Here is a 16,747-nt window from a genome sequence, read left to right as displayed (position 1 = left end):
GAGGCCTCTGCTTGTTTTGTTCTGCATGAGATAGTCAGGTATGAAGGTCCATGACCATACTCCCTCCCTGGCATGTCTAGCTTGCTGGAGGAAGCTGTCCTCAGCATTGCTGGTGCACGTGAGGGCCTTCCTCCAAGGATGTGGGGTGTGGATTCTCCCCTCCTACCAACAATCACTAACTAATCCAGCAACTAACTCTGGAAAGGCATTTAGGTTGCTAGATGCAGCCTGAAATTCAGCCTTCTGTCCTTACTACTGCACTCTCCTGACTTGCTCCATCTCTGGAGCACTTTGTCTGCAGTGCAGATGGCAGCATAAATCTTAGGCCTCCCTTAGTCCCTCAAGTGGGACTGCAGTGGCACATAGACCACATCTTTATTGAACTGGAGGCATTTAAATCTGAGATTTAATGGAACCACCCATTTGACAAGAGGTGGGCACACAACCACGTGGGGAAAGGACCTCTAGAGAGGGAGGACATCTATCAGAAAAAGCCAGAGGGTGTGAGGGGGGTCACTGCTGATGTAGCAAAGACTGCCCTGGTGTTAGGAGGCATGGAACCAGTGGTGGCCAGCTGTAGCTTGCTGAGGTCTGTCCCTTAGCATAGCTGCTGGCATTGTTGTCTGGCAACCAACATTAACACCACTCTGATAGATTCAGTGGGTATTACAAGTAACTATTTTGGGTGGGGGCTGGAGCCTTAAAATAAGGTTTAAAAATTAAAATAAGATTTCCTCATGGTCCACACACATGGCTCATCTTCCTCTCACAAGCTTGAGCACATCCTCTGGTGTAAAAACAGCCAGCACCTAGAAAGTATCCTGGCCAAACTAAGGTTACATGGGCAACCACATTCTCTCTATTGTTGAAATTTTAATGTATGACTCATTCGAGGTTGCATTTAAGAGTTCAAGCTCTTGTTCTCTAAATGAAAGCATATATCTAACCCTAAAATCTCTATAAGATGTGAATCTAGCCTGAATTTTTTTTGGCAGGTTTTCAAAGTCACTTTGACATAGTTTAATCAAAGACGCATGGAGTCTCAATCTCCCAGACCCCTTGTTAGCCTTAAAAACTACCTGGACAACACCTAATGGTGCCTGCAGGGAGTTTGATCTCCATTATATAATTTTGGTTGAGTTCTGGTTTTTGTTCCATACTAGAGCTCTCCAGCCTGCTTAGTTGAGGGAGACCACAGCTTCTGCTATCTAGGCTCTTCTATGAAGCAGTGGTTGGTCGGAGAGCAGAAGCCCTGTCTGACATGGCCTAGTTAGCCTGAGCCTCTGAACAACTCAACCCATAAAGACCAGGATTTTCACTGCAATAGCTGGCGCTTTGTGGAAGAGCAGAATGCGGCTCAGGGGCTGGGCCATATGTTTAATAATTACCACGATTACCTTGGTGGCAATAGGTGCTGGTTTGCAGCACTGTGAAGCAACTACATGAGTTTATGATGACTTAGGGTCCTTTCTGGAGTAGCTGCTGGCTTATCGAAGAGCAGATGCCCTGAACGATCTCTAGGGTCACCACCACCTTGGACAAAACAGCTCATGTGGCTGGTTAAAGGATTTTAGCTGCTCCAGAGCTGCCTTAGTTGAGTGAAAGCACTGTCTACCACCACCGCAGCTGCTCCTCTTTAGTATTTGTACTGCGGTTATACTTGGAGTCTTGGTCCACACCTCGGGTGCCTGTTCTGCTAGGTGTTAGCCAAGCAAAAATGTCTTTAACGAGCTGCTCTGCCAGGCATCTGGGTGTTTTCACAAACAGCCTCCTTCTGCAACCCCTGGCTGGGTTGAAGGTACTTTCTTAATCAAGAACTGGGAAAGGAATACCCAAATCGCTAGGGTGAGTGAGCAAAGATCACTCTGCACACAGCATAGCTACTACAAAAGCAAGGAACGGAGGTTAAGGCAGCTAATGTAACATACCTTTGTGTTCCTCCAGCTAGACTCTCACATCTGCAGTGGACCAGCCACTATTCAACACATCACAACCAGGGAGGTCTCATTCTTTGGAAGCTAGAATTGGGGATGTAAATGAATCATCAAGTTGAAAACAGAATGTTTGTGCTAAATAAGAGAAGTAAATGGGTCAGTAGGCTAAGATGACACAATGTCTGAGCCAGCTAAGATAAGAGGGAGAACACACAGTGAACTATTTACTATGAATGAGATAAAAAAGGAAGTTAGGAATGTGGAGAGGAGGTAATGGGGAAGTCAAACTGTGGTGGAAAACCTTTGCTTCCTCCAAAGTGACCAAGCCAAAAATGTGTAATGCAAGGTATAGTAAATGCAATGAGCTGTGTATAAAGGGAGAAGGTTTTGCTGTAACTTGGGAGTTGTGATGTACCCTGCTGCCATCCCTTGACCCTGTGTTTGAGTCTGATCAACTCAGTGTAGCACAGCTGTATGCCAAAGATACCTGAGTTCTTGGGAAGCTAATTGGAAAGAGAGAGTGCAGAGGGAATCCCAACATGGGGGGGGGGGAGCAGCCTTCCACTCAGCATCTCCTGGTGGAGCTCTCTCACTTGGCACACATAAGAGTTCATAGGGCCAGAGCACGAGGCTGACTCTTCTAGCTGGAAATATGGGATAACAAGGTTCAAGACCCTGCTCTGCCCAATCTGGAACAAGGACTGGAAGCTGGGTCTCCTAGCCCCGATATGAGAGCTCCAGCCACTGGGCTACTGCTGTCATGGGGCAGGGGGCAGTTCTTGTAGTAATTTGTCAGAAAAATTTCAGTGGTGATGTGCACTGTAATGAAAGTGAATTTCAACACTCCTGCTCCATGTTTTCAGTCAATGGGAGGGTGGTTTGCCAGGCAGCCCTCCTTCTAGCTCCTGGATGCTGCTCACGCCCCTTCCACTGCATTTGAGGCTCAGTGTGCTTAGTAGCAGGATGTGTGTCAACTGTAGGTCTGCCCAAAGCAGGAGCGTGCAGACCTCTGCATTCTGGGGAGGGGAGCAAAGGCACTACCTCTGGTTTCCTCCCCTCCCCTGAAAGGGCCAGGAGAGGCTGTAGCAGTGACACAATGTCATTGTGTTGAGTCATGACATGTCATAATGACTCAATAGCATGATGCAAGCCACTGCCTTGGAGCTGGGTGGATTCCTATCAGGGCCCAGGTACCTGCTGGACAGCGGCCCCACTGGGCTCGGGGCTGGAACAGGCCTTTCCAGCCCCTGGCCAGATGACCATGGCTGAGGGTGAGTAGAAATGATTTTTCGAAGGCAAAGTTGACATTCAGTCAAGCTGATTACAAAGAGTCTGGCATGAACTGGTCTCCTGAACTGAACTGCCTTCCGCTGCCGAATCTCCATTGACTTCCCCCCTTCTCGCTGCTCTAGGGAGCAAGTTAATGTCCTTGGCCCTAAAACTTCCCCTAACGATTTGCCTTCTCAGCTCCAGCTGGTCTCACCCACCTGCTGCCGATGTCCTAGGAGACACTGAGCAGACGCAGCCTCTTCTCATTATTTCATGCACGTGTGCAATATAATTTTCTGCCATCAATTAACGTTCGCTAATTAGCAGTAGGAGTGAGCATGAGCTGACAGCCAGGAAGCTGTGTTTTCCCTGGGCTGCTTGACGGTGGGGAGGAGTGTCTCTTGAGAGCGGGTGGGTAGACCCAGCTAGGAGCCCTCTGCAGCGCCAACTTCTCTAGCACCTTCCATCTGGCAGAGTTCAAAGCCCAAGGGGCCACCCTCTCATTTTGTCTGACCTCCTGTATATCACAGGCCATCAACCCCGCCCAGCACTCTAAACCCGCCAGCCACCATGAGACCAAAACAGTCCAGCCCAGCAGAGCCTAGCCCAGGGGTCGGCAACCTTTCAGAAGTGGCGTGCCGAGTGTTCATTTATTCACTTTAATTTAAGGTTTCGTGTGCCAGTGATACATTTTAACGTTTTTTAGAAGGTCTCTCGCTATAAGTCTATTTATTATATAACTCTGCTATTGTATATAAACAAGGTTTTCAAAATGTTTAAGAAGCTTCATTTAAAATTAAAATGCTGATCTTGGCCTGGGGTTCCATTCACCTAGGCTGGCAGCAGGCTGAGCGGGGCCAGCAGGTGGGAGCCCGGCTAGCAAGGGGCTGGCACCCAGAGCCCCAGACCGGCAGCAGGCTGAGCGGGGCCAGCAGCTGGGACCCCAGACTGGCAGCAGGCTGAGCGGGACCAGTGGCCGGGACCCCAGCTGGCAAGGGGCCGGGCAGCCAGGACCCCAGACTGGCAGCAGGCTGAGCAGCTCAGTCCACTGCCGGTCTGGGGGGTCCGTCTGCCGGCTCCTGCAAGCCAGGGTGCCCGCTGCCAGCCCCGCTCAGCCTGCTGCCGGTCTGGGATCCCGGCCCTGCCCACACAGAGTGGGTACCTGCCTTCTCCGTGGTTCTAGCCCATTCTCTTCCTCTCTCTCTGCACTGAGCTGAGGGTGGGAGTGCGCTGAGTACAGGGCTGGGGGTGAAGGAGCAGGCTGGGGGTTCGGGTGCAGGGTCTGGCCAGGAGCTAGAATGAGGGAGGGGGCTCAGGGTTGGGGCAGAGGTTTGGGTGTGGAGCGCTTACCTGGGCAGTTCCCATTTGGTGCGAGGGATGCAGGTGGGAATGTGCGTGTGTGTGTGTGTGTGCAGGAGCTCCTGTTTGGTGCTCAGGGTGGAAGCGGGGATGTGGGGGCTGCAAGAATCAGGGCATGCGGTGTGGGGGAGGGCTAGGTATGTGTTGGGGGTGCAGGAGTCAGGGCAGGGGGCTGGGGGTGTGTGAGGAGGGTGCAGGAGTCAGGGATGGGGTTGTGGGGGAGTGCAGGGGTCAGGGCACGGGGCTAGGGTGTGTGGGGGATGCAGTGAGGGCAGAGGGGTGGGGGGTTCAGGGATGAGGGCAAAGGGTTGGAGGTGCTTGAGGGGGTGCAGAGGTCAGGGCAGAGGGCTAGATGGTATGGGGGGTGCAGGGGTGAGGGCAGAGGGCTAGGGGGTGTGGGGGTGCAGGGGTCACGGCAGAGGGATGGGCAGTGTGGGGGGTTCGGGGTGAGGGCAGAGGGCTGGGTGTGTGTGAGGGGGGTGCAGGGGTCAGAGCAGAGGGCTAGGCAATGGGGGGGTTAGGGGTCAGGGCAGAGGGCTGAGGGTGTGTGAGGGGGTGCAGAGGTCAGGGCAGAGAGCTGGGGTTGTGGGCTGGGGTCATGGGGGTGCTTCCAGCCTCCTGCCCTGAGCGGCTCATGGCAGGGGGCTGGAGGGGATATGCCAAATCCACCCCTTCCCCAAGGTCCCCCGCTTTTCCTTCTCTCCCTCCGTAGCAAAAGCCGCCAGCTGATCAGCCGCAGGGAGGGAAAGGAGGAGGGGCAGGACCCCAGCACCCGGGGGGAAGAGGCAGGGGTGAGGGAGAAGCTTGCCTGCCCTGCAAGGAGAGAGCGGTGGGCGCGGGGCGGAGAAGATCAGGCTGGGCCAGGCAGGATTTTTAGTGGCACGCAGCTGTCTGCCTGGGGTCCCCAGCAGATAGCAGCGTGCCATTAAAAACTGGCTCGCCTGCCATCTGTGGCACGCATGCCATAGGTTGCCAGACCCTGGCCTAGACTATGATGTGCCACAGGCAGAGAACAGGCACGACCAAGGTGCCCCTGTGCCCTTATCCTGGCACATATCCTGCACCCCCACGTTGCAGAGGAAGGTTAAAACCCTCCAAGGCCCCTGCTAAATTGTCCTGAGGAAAAACTCCTTCCTGACCCCCCAGACAGCCATCAGTTACACCCATGCCTGTGAGCGAGCACCAGTCACCCAAGCACCTGAGAAGAAGAATGCTCTGCACCACCTCAGGGCTCTGGCCCATCCCATCTCCAGCCGTGGCCATCCCTGATGCTTCAGAGGAAGGAGAATACGGGGTGGGGGGGAATCCCTTCCTGAGCCCTGCTGGTGGTCAGCTGAAACCCTGAAGCATGAACAATGGCCTCACAGAGCCCTCTTCCCTTTTGAAGTAGAAGCCCCATTGTGGAGAAACTGAGGCACAGGGAGGTGGCATGACTGGCCCGTGGTTACACAGCAGCAGTTCTGGGAACAGGATACAGCCCGCTCTCGGTCTCACGCTTTAACCACCACAGAAACACAGAAACATAGAGCTGAAAGGGAAGGAAACCTGGACCGGCCCTGATAGGGGTTGTTCTTAAAAACCTCCAGTGATGGGGCTTCCACAACCTCCCTCGAACACTTGTTCCAGAGCGTAACTATGCTTAGAGTTAGAAAGCGTTTCCTAATATCCAACCTAACTCTCCCTTGCTGCAGTTTAAGCCCGTTGCTTCTTGTCCTGCCTTCAGCAGACAGAGAACAATTGTTCACTGTGCTCTTTACACAGCCCTTAACAGATTTGCAGACTGTTTTCAGGTTGTCCCCCCCAGGCCCGCGGTCTTCTTTTCTCACAACTAATCGTGCCCAGTGGTTTTTAATCTTTCCTCACAGATCGGGTTTTCTAAACCTTTTATAATTTTTGTTGCTGTCCTCTGGACTCTCTCCAATCTTTCCTAAAGCGCGGCACCCAGAACCAGACACACTGCTCCAGCTGAGGCCTCACCTGGGCCGAGTAGAACGGGACAATTACCTCCCTTCTCTTATGTACAACTTTTGTTAATACACCCAGAATGATATTAGCCTTTTTTGCAACTGCATTGCATGGTTGATTCATATTCAATTTGTGAGCCACTGTAACCCCCAGATCCTTTTCAGCTGTACGACCACCTAGCCAGCTATTCTCCGTAGTTGTGCATTTGATTTTTCCTTCCTAATTAAAGTACATTGCCCTGGTCTTTATTGTTGAATTCAAACCAATTCTCTAATTTGTCACGGTCATTTTGAATTCTAATCCTGCCTCCAAAGTGCTAGCAACCCCTCCCATCTTGGTGTCATCGGCAAACGTTACAAGCACACTCTCCACTCCGTTGTCCAAGTCATTAATGAAGATACTGAATAATACCAGATCCAGGACGGACCCCTGTGTGACACCACTAGATACATCCTCCCAGTTTGACAGCAAACCATTGATAGCTACTTAGAGTTTAGTCTTTCAACCAATTATGCAACCATCTTACCGTAATTTCATCTAGACCATAATTGCTTATGAGAATGTCTCTTAGACTGTGTCAAAAGCCACACTAAAATCAAGATACATCATGTCTACACGCCCCCCCTCCCACTCCTCCCTCAGCCCCGTGGCCAGTACCCCTGTCAAAGGAGGAAATGAGGTTGGTTTGGCATGATTTATTCTTGACAAATCCATGCTGGTTCTTCCTGCTAACCCCTCTTATCCTCCAGGTACTTACTGATCGATTGTTCAATCATTTGTTCCAGCATCTTCCCAGGTATCGAACCACCCTGACTCCTTTTGTTAATGCGTGCTGGCAAAATGAACCCAGCCTTCCAGGAAACCTGCCACCCAAAGGAAGCACCCCATCCACTCCCCCACACAGACCGGGGGTAACCTCCCCCTCCAGCCAGTGAGCCCCATGGATTCCCCTGCAGAAACTCCCCTCCAACCCTGGCAGGGTCTCGCTTCCTTGGTCTGCCAAGCAGAGCATTGCCTTTAAATCTCTACTGAGAGGCTTGGTGACCTGCACTGCTGAGGAACCGCTGTGGTGTTCAACACACCAAGGGAATTCTCCCAGGACGGGGACTGGTGCTGCTGACTGCGGGGAAGCTGGTCTTGCCTCGCAGCTACAAGCAGTGGGGCGTAGCTTCCCTGCCGCTCGGCTGGGGTGATGGCTGCTCTCAGGCAAAGGCAAAGAGAAGTGACAGGGACACGCAGCGCCTATGGGGCCTGATTCTGGTGTGGGTCAGGATTCGATGGTGAAGTGACTAGCGCTCCCGTAGCAGAACGCCAGTATAAGTGAGAGGAGAATCCTGAGGCACATCCTAAGACTGCAGCTTTTTCAAGGCCCCTGCCTCTGTCGCTCCCCCACCCAGCCCTCAGCAGTCAGCATTCAGTCTCACTCACATCTCTGAGCTGCCCACGCTGTGGGGCCGGGCGGTGGTTACGTGCCAGTCGAGCAGGACAGCTACCGGGGCGTTGCTCTGAGATCGAAGCCACAGGATCAAGCGCCATTGCCAGCATGTCTGGAGAGCTCATGATTTCTGCCATATTCCCAGCAGCCCCAAACTGGGGATGGGGCAGCAGCCTTGGCTACCTCAGTATTTTGCTATGGACGGTTTAAGGATGAGCGCTGATCTATTTGTGCTGGAAGAGGGCTGAGTAACTCTGCTCTAATCAGGGAGTATCATCCCCACTTTACTGATGCTGATTGGGTCCGGATTGCTATCCAAGCACACATGGAAATGGATGTACATGCAGACCCGTGAGAGTCTCCCCCGCCCTATTCTCCTTAAAGCCCCCACCTGCCCCATTCCACCATGGCTCAGTCACCTTTCCTCGAATGGTGCTGAAACGTCCCTTGTCCCATCTACACCTGCAGCCGAACCATCGTCAGCTGACATATTCCCAGCGCCGGTCTCCCTGGAGGGCAGGGAAGTGAGGGATTTAGGTTCAGACATTTCTCTAGGCAACACTGTTCCTTGTCTCCGTTGTAAACACTGCCCAGTACGTGCAGTGTGGGGAGGACGACACTTAGGTTCGGTTGATATTAGAAATCAGGCCGACATGGCTACGTTGGTGTGAAAACCCCACAGCCCTGACCGGCCCAGCTGCCTGCCAGTGCAGACGTAGCTGTGCTGATGAAAGAATGCATCCATTGAGATAGCTAACTCCATGTGGGGAGGTGGCGTTCCTACGCGTATGGAGAAACCCCTGCCAGGGCAGAGGCTGCGTTTACACGTTGGTGTTATGCCACTATAGCAATATCTTCATCCCGTAGCCGTGGCCTTAATCTAGCCTTTCCCCCCCACAGTTCTCATTGCACAACACCTGTGGCGGCTGTTACACATAAAAGGACGGTTGGTCTTGTGGTTAAGTGTGACTCAAGAGACCTGGCTTCTATTCCTGCCTCTGCCAGAGATGGTGCCCAACCTTGGGCAAGTCGCTCTCGGCTTGCCTCAGTTTGCTCATCCATAAAGTTGGGATGATGATACTCCTGCTTTCTCCTCCCCCTTCACCTGTCTGGTCTATTTAAACCGTAAACCCTCTGGGGGCAGGGACTGTCTCTCACTGTGGATGGACAGCCCCTAGCGCAACAGGACCCTGTTCTGCTTTCTAGCTAGTCTGGGCAACTTTTTCCCTGACCTGCCTTATCTTCCCCATTCTGTCCCATCAGGAAGTGTGGATGTCACTTTGCCAGCCAGTGAAAATGGACTGAAGGCAGCTTCCTCTGACACTGGACTGAAGACGGCTTCACTAGAAAACAGGGAACAGCAGGTAGGTAGATCCTGGGCATCCTGACAGTGCCACACTGAGCCTGTGAATGGAGATCAATGTGGGGGGGACTTAGGGGTGAGATCCTTTGTACCTAACGAAACACACTGTGCCCACAGTTCAAGTGCTAACTGTCTGCCCCAGGGCAGTGGCTGGGACCTGGTGCCTGAGAGACAAGGCGCCAGGCTCTTTGTCTTCAGGAAGGAGATTCCACCAATGCATGGCCCACCGTGGGGATGGGCAGCTGCCAAGGCACCCCGCTGGCTTAGAGAAGGGAGAGCCCATTCACACACCCAGACACAGTGCAGCGGGAAGGGCCTTTCGCTCTCCCCGTGCAATGCCCTGATTCAGAAAGTCCAGACTTCCAGCAGTGTCGCAGGGTCAGAAAGCCCAGGACTGTTCCCCTGGGTGGGAATGGGAGCTGGTGCAAGCCAATCCTTTTTCATTAACTCCCACCCCGGTGGCTATTTTCCTTGGTTTAGTTTGCAGTGAACAGGATGGTCAGCATGCCCTTGGTCACCTCAGTTTATGAGCTGGCCCCTGCTACCTCCATGCAAGACAGCTGCTCCATCACCGAATCCACCTGCAAGGCAGCAGAGAAAGAAGCAGAGCCCGGCACCGCTGCAGCGCTGACTTTGGCTGGACGGGGATCTCAGAGTGAGTCATGGGTCAGTGGCCAGAGCTTGGGGAGGAGGAGGGGAACCTGAGAGTGAAGCTGGAGCCTGCAGCTGCTGGGAGAAGCCAGACTGGTTTTGGTCCTTTCCCTCAAGTGTTCTTGCACCATGAGCTCCCAGGAATCAGGGCCGTTGCTGGTCTTCATGTAGAAGACCAGTCTCTGCTCTCTCGGGGCGTGGAAGCATCATTCCCAGCGTGGGTAGATCTGATGGAACCAGCACACTAAAAACATCAGCAGAGCCAGGGCTGCACCGGCGGCAGGACAGACGAGCTGCCCTGTGCACATTCCCGGTTGCAACCTAGGAGCAACCTTGGGATGGCTAGTCCGGCCGTACAGCTGTTATTAGCATGCTGGCTCGAGGACAGCCAGCATGCGTATGTCTCCTGCCCGGGTCTGATGGGGACACACTCTGTTCACCTATCACACTCTGTCATGGATAGGGGCTCAGCCCCACTCCCTGGGGAACAACTGTTTGGGCAGTGGAAATTCCAGATCTTGCAGGGTATTCATACTCCCTTTGGGAGCTTCCTAGAAGCGCCCATGTGATGCAGCAGAGAGATCACAAGCTGGGGAATCGGAGGCAGGGCTGGAACGCAGCTGTCTTGCCCCAGGAAGTCAAGTCAAGCCCCAGAGAAGGGGAACCGGGAAGGGGAGGGTGACGCTAGCCCATCTGCAGGGGTTACACTGAGCCGGGGGGGGGGGGCGGCTGAAAAGTTCTAGGCAAGTGCTACGTGTGGCTCGATCGTCATTTAAAGCACAGAAGGTGTCACACGCAGATGCTGCCCCGCAGCCTGTGCCCGCTCCCTCGGTGGCTGCCCAGTGCTCCACAATGGCTCGTTAACCAATCACCCTGCTGTCTGTCCCAACAGCTGGGCCAGCCAAGGAGACCAGGAGCATCGGGCTGGATAAAGGGAAGCTGCCAGCCCCTCCGCAGCCATGCACACAGGTAACCATGTCTGCCTCCGCAGTCTTCCTGGGAAGGGCATCTCCCACTGAGAGACGAACCCAGCCCAGGTGCAGGGGACCGGTCGGGCGACCTGCCGTCGGGACAGCCAAGCACCGATTGCCATGGTAATGCTAGAACACCGACTGCTGGGAAGAGCTGCCCGTCTGGTACTTACGTGGCCTCCTTTTCCCAAGTCTCTGAGCACCTCGCACTCTTTATCCAAGCCCCGCCCCGAGGCAGGGCTGTTACCCCATTGTACAGATGGGGAACGGAAGCACAGGCAGGCTAAGTGACTTGCCCAAGGTCACCCAAGGAGTCAGTGGCAGAACAAGGAATTCAACACGTAGGTGCCCTAACCACTGGATCACCCTTCCTTGTGGGCCCAGGATCTGCTTGGAAGGAAGCGTACACTGGTCAGTCAGGGGAACTGAGACATGGAAGCAGCAGCGGGAGCCCCCCTTGCCTAGGCAGAAGGGTTGTTAGTGTCTTGGTGTGAAGGCCTCTCCAGGATTAGCAGGGGGAACTTGCCCTCCTGACCCGCTGCCTTCTCCCTCCTCTGAGTCACTTCCAGGTGTCTCTCCCTGACCCCAGCTTCTCCTGCTTCCAGGTGGTGACAGAGACAACAGAGCCGGACTTTTTCAAAGAGACAGATGTTATGCTGGCAGCAGCCAGCACGGTGGGCAGAGCAAGGGGCGCAGGGCCCAGCAGTGGCCCCAAGGCGGCCTGGGCCAGCGATTCGAGCCATCCCCACGTGTGGGGTGGCCCCCGAGCCGCCATGACCAACAGCTTACGCAGCCTCATGAGCTCTAGAGTGGGTCAGCTCTTCCTCCGCAGCGTGGACAGAGCGCTGGATAAGTCGGAAGAGCTGATGAATCGGTACCTGCCCCTGACGGAGAAGGAGCTAGGTGAGAAACTGCCCGAAGCACCGCTCTTCTTGGGGGTGCTATAAAAGGACTGAGTCCCCCAGATCTCAGCACCACCACCCCCCATGTCTCCCTGCATCTGCATAAGGTGTCACCCCTTGCACCTGCCACTCCTGCAGCAAGTGGTCTCTGGACCCGCTTCCCCAAGGAACTCATTAAAACAAGTTTCCCGAGGCTTCCTATTTACCTCCCGGGAAGTTGTATAGGCCCAGATCCTCCAAGGGACAGTATTTGGGCTCCAAACTTCCATTGAGATCAATGGCACTTAGGTACATAAATACCTGTGAAGCTCCGGACCATAGCTCCTGCCTCCTCCTTAATGTGGTGTCCACCTCTCTCTCTCTCCAGCTGCACTCACAATGGAGGAGCTGGACGTCTCCACAGCAGAGCACCGCAAGAAGGGCTGCTTTGTGCGGCTGGGGTCCCTGTCCACCAGTCTGCGGAACCGGGCCTTCATGCTGATCCTGAATAAGCTGAGACAGACCAGACAGAACACCCATGAGAACCTCGCTCATCTCCACCAGACTATCAACCTGGTAAGAACACGCCCGGCCCTCTCCTCGGCCTCCCGCCTGGCAGCCGCATGGCCTCAGACTCCACCAGATCGCGGTTATCGGGGACACTCGCTTGCCCCTCCCTGTCCAGCCTCCCTCTCTGCTCTTGGTCAGCTCCAGTATGCCCAGCCGACTCCATGGTGCTTTCTCCACGGTGCAGATTGAACACGTCCAGCAGGAGAAGAAGCTTCGCAGCAGCCAGGAGAAGCTGCGCAGTATGTGGGACCAATGGAGCCAGAAGCAGGAAAGAGACCTCTGGAGCAAACCAGGGGGCAGCAAGGACTGCGGCTCCCAAGCCAGCAACAGCACAGATCACAACTCCCAAGCCAGCAGTAGCAAGGGCAGTGGCTCCCTGCAGCTAGAGGTATCTTCACTAGAAACAGGGTCGAAAGCCAGCGACTGCAGCATCCAGGCAAACCTCACATCACTAACTCTTCCTTTGCTGTGTCACGACAGGTGGAATCCAAGACCTTGGCGATGACCCGTAGCCTGACGCAGCAGCTGCAAGCTACGTACCTGAACCTCTTATCCAACATCAGAGGCCTTCCCACACATCTCCAGGAAAAGATGCAGCAAGTGCATCAGAACATGGCAGAGCTGCATAGGTACTTCTACTCTGCCAACTCCTTCCAGGACTTGCCCAGCAACGTCCTAAACCAGAGCCGGGAGAAGGTGGCCAAAGCTTGGGAGGCCTTGGATGAAGTGATGGATTTTTTGTTGCAGAACCCTCCCGTAACGTGGCTTGTGGAATCCTTGGTTTCCCTTGAAGGGGAGCTGCTGGAGACAGAGGAGAAGGATATATTGAAAGTCTTGAAACACTACGAGCCACAGGACTGCAAAGATGACTAGCTAGTCAGTTTCCATGGTCAGACCAACCAAACCCTTTGAGCAGACAGAGACCTAACCCTAAACCTCTACTAGGATCTTCGGTTTTACTCTAGCCCTCGTGGATACACCCCAAATGTGACCCCCCCCCAAGTTAAATAGCAATATCCAATAAACGGATGGCTTTGTCTTCCACACATCCCAGATCTCTTCCAAGCTAAGACAGTTGGTGCTAGTTAGTTGGCTTCCTGTTCATTGCAATTAACGGAACACCTAACTAATTCTCTCTCCAGTGCCCTTACCTTACATGTTTGCACTTGGCACAGTCCTATTCCTAAACGGTAATGCTCCTGGAATGAGTTAGGGTCGGTTATTTCACCAAAGAAGGTGGAAGGATAAGTAGTTGGCTCTCACCGGAGAAGCTCTGCCTTTTAAGAGCGAGCATCCTGGTCTCACCATTAAACTTGACTTCAAATGTGGATGTGCTGTGATCTCAGACCCGCAGCCACCGCTGGCCTGGAACCCAGCAACTCCCCACCACCGGTTTGGGACCGGAAGTGACGAATGCCATAACTAAGCAAGATCACGGAGAGCATTTATTTTTTAGAAGGTTCTGGAATTTGGCCAGGACAGCAAGATTAACGACCTCCCTTCTCTGCTTCCGTGGGCCATGAACTCTCAGAGTGGCAGCCCTACCCATGGACATCTTGATGTGAACCTGGGGCATGGACACGGTCATGACTTCCAGAGAAGGGCGTCACCCACTGAATTAGCAGCAGCCGCACTTCCTCCAGCAGAGGGGTGTCCAGGGGAGGTGGCCCATTCACATTCTCCTCTAGCTCGCTCCTGCTTAGCTCGGAGAGCTCAGCCAGCCGGTGTTGATTCCCCAGAACGTCCAGGAGACTCATCAGGCTAAGGATGGACCAAAGCTCAACCGCCCGGACGGCCTAATCACCCTGAAATGCGCACATAAGAATGAGGGGTCTCGGATTCCCCCTTCTTGTCTCCTTCGGGCTGGGACAGGGCAGGCAGCTGCCCCAGTCTCATTTCCCCTGTGCCCACACCAATCTCCTGCCCCAAAGTTCCTCCCCCTTTGCTCTGTTATCTCCCATGTTCCCTCCCCCACATGCTCTTAGTCAGCTTCGTGCCCCCCACATTCCTCAAATGCTGTTTCCTACCTAGCTCCACACCCCCGGCCTCCCTGCTGCCCGCAGGGCCAGTCTCTGCAGCCGCCTTTCCTCTGCCAGAGCCTCGCACAGGGACGATGGCGCCATCTTGCCCGAGGGCGGCCTGACTTCCCACCCGTCGGCACTACGGGGAGATGGTAGCCACCGGGTCAGCCTCACTTCTGCCTACCAAAGTTAAGGGGCTACAGAGGCCGTCGTGACGAGGGCAGCCTCTGGCTTCAGGTCAGTTGACATGAAGGCATGATGGTGGTCATTTTGGCTAAGGGCAAAATTTCAGCAGGAGGCCGAAACCAACAAGGACCCTTTAAAAGCCACCCAAACATCAGGGGAGCTGGTGATATTTCCACCCTCCCCCACCCCGCCACACCCTTTCCAACTGAGTTCCCAGCCCCCCGCCAATTTCATCTCAGCTCCAACCGATGCCCTTCATCCAATCCCCCACCTCCCTCACCTGCAGAAGGCAGAGACGGGGTAGCAGGGTTGGGGGCAGGGCTGGGAGAGTAAAAGCAACTTCACACACCTGTTCTGCCCCACACCCCACGCTGTCCAGAGCGCATAGATAACCCCCCCATCACCAAAGTAACTGAGTGCCTCACAATCCCCCCCCCCCACACACACACACACCTGTCGGGCAGGGCAGTGCTGTTACCCTCATGGTGGAGATGGGGAACCGGAGCAGCGAGAGACGAAGCCAATCTCAGCAGGAGCCTGGGGCGGATCAGAGACTTGGATCCTGGTCTCTCAAGACCGAGGCTGGCACCCTAACCACTGGGCCAGCCTTTCGCCCTAGAGCGGGGACACCTTTGCAGCTGTTTGTAGGGAGGGGAAGGCTGAGGGAGCACCTCCCAGGGAGGAGCGGTGTGGATCAATGGAGTCTCACGAATCCCAAAAAGTGCCGTGGAGGCTCAACTAAGGTGATCACTAAGCCTGAGGGCTGCTCTAACTACACCAGGCCCGGGCAGGCCTCTTCTTGGTCCTAGAATACAGGGTGTACAAAGATGGCTTGATATCACCTTTAACCCCCACCCCAAGCACAGGAGCCGAGTAACTAAGAATCAGGCCCTAGTGGTGAAACTCACCCCCATGTAGGTCACCAGTGAATCTGGCCCATTCTTTGCAAAACACGGCAGCTGATGTCTAGTGCTCAGCCAAATGCCACCAACCCTTACACAATAACTCGTTGGCTCCCCCACCTATAAAGCCAAAGGGGAGAGAATTAACAAAGCAAGACTCCAGCCGTGGCACACCGCACGGTGCATTGACACACGCTCCTGGTGAGTATGTGCAGCACTGACACAGGGGGCCAGGTTAGCACGTTCAAGAGCGATATACTAACGGCAGCAGCTTCCCACCAATGTAACATGCATCAGGCCAGCACATCCCTTAGCCCTGATTCATACTGACACTACCATGATGGCACCAGCCTGGTTGCAATGGGCCCTAAGGAAAGAATAGGGCAGTAAGTCTTAGAACTAGGCATCCCCTCTGATTAGCTATCTCAAGCCTTACAAGACAAAGTGGTGTTATGGGCGAGGGACTAGCCTGAGATCAGGAAGGCTGCGTTCAATTCCTGGCTTGACCACAGATTTTCTGTGCCCTTGGCCACATCACTTAACTTCTCTGGGCCTCTCCCCCTTGTAAAAGGGGGATGATGCTTTTCTGCCCTTCATCTTGTCTGCTTTTAGACTGTAAGCTCTTCAGAGCAGACAGCACTGCCTCCGAGGCTACGGCTACACTATAAGGCTTTGAACGGCACGGCTGCGCCACTACAGCCGTGCTGCTAAAAGCCGCACAGTGCAGCTGCTGTTTGTAGGCAGAAGAACGTTCTCCTGCCGACAAAAAACTTCCACCCTCCATGAGCAACAGTGGCTTTGTTGGCCAGAGAGCGCTCCTGCTGAAATAGCACGGTTCACACCAGTGGTTTTCCATTAGTAAAACTTTTGTCATTCGTGTGTGTGTGTGTGTGGGGGGATTGTTTGTTTGTTTGTTTTAAACACTCCTGAACGACCAAAGTTTTGCCGACAAAATGCCAGCGTAGACAAAGCCTTAGTCTGTGCAGCGCCTGGCACAACAGGGCCCTGGCTCTTTAGTGGAGCCGGTAGGGACACCCATAATCCCAACTATCGAGCCGTGCTCCCTATCTACTGGGTTTGTGAAGAACACACTCTGCAAACAGTGGTCCGTAAAGAAGGCCCCGTTGCGGCTGCAGCCAGTGTATAAATTTAGTGGGTAAAAAGAGTCATGTTGGTTTATTTAGAGTCTGTTTCTAAAAGTTTACAGTGCGGAGCACCAGCGAGGAATATAAAACCTGAC

General features: G+C 54.1%; 1 long non-coding RNA gene across 1 annotated transcript; it reads right to left on the bottom strand.

Moving 5' to 3' along the window:
• Positions 1-8,750: 8,750 nt before the first annotated feature.
• Positions 8,751-16,179, bottom strand: LOC122457453. The gene is made up of 3 exons (XR_006276975.1): positions 15,514-16,179; positions 12,150-13,199; positions 8,751-9,366 (listed from the first exon to the last, which is right to left on the bottom strand). It is a non-coding gene; the product is annotated as an uncharacterized LOC122457453 (long non-coding RNA).
• Between the last annotated feature and the right edge of the window lie 568 nt (positions 16,180-16,747).

The sequence above is a fragment of the Dermochelys coriacea genome, chromosome 25 (genome assembly GCF_009764565.3).
Source record: "Dermochelys coriacea isolate rDerCor1 chromosome 25, rDerCor1.pri.v4, whole genome shotgun sequence".
Lineage (NCBI taxonomy): Eukaryota > Metazoa > Chordata > Testudines > Dermochelyidae > Dermochelys > Dermochelys coriacea.
Note: the sequence above shows the minus strand (reverse complement) of the source record. Positions and strands in the feature narration are given on the sequence as shown.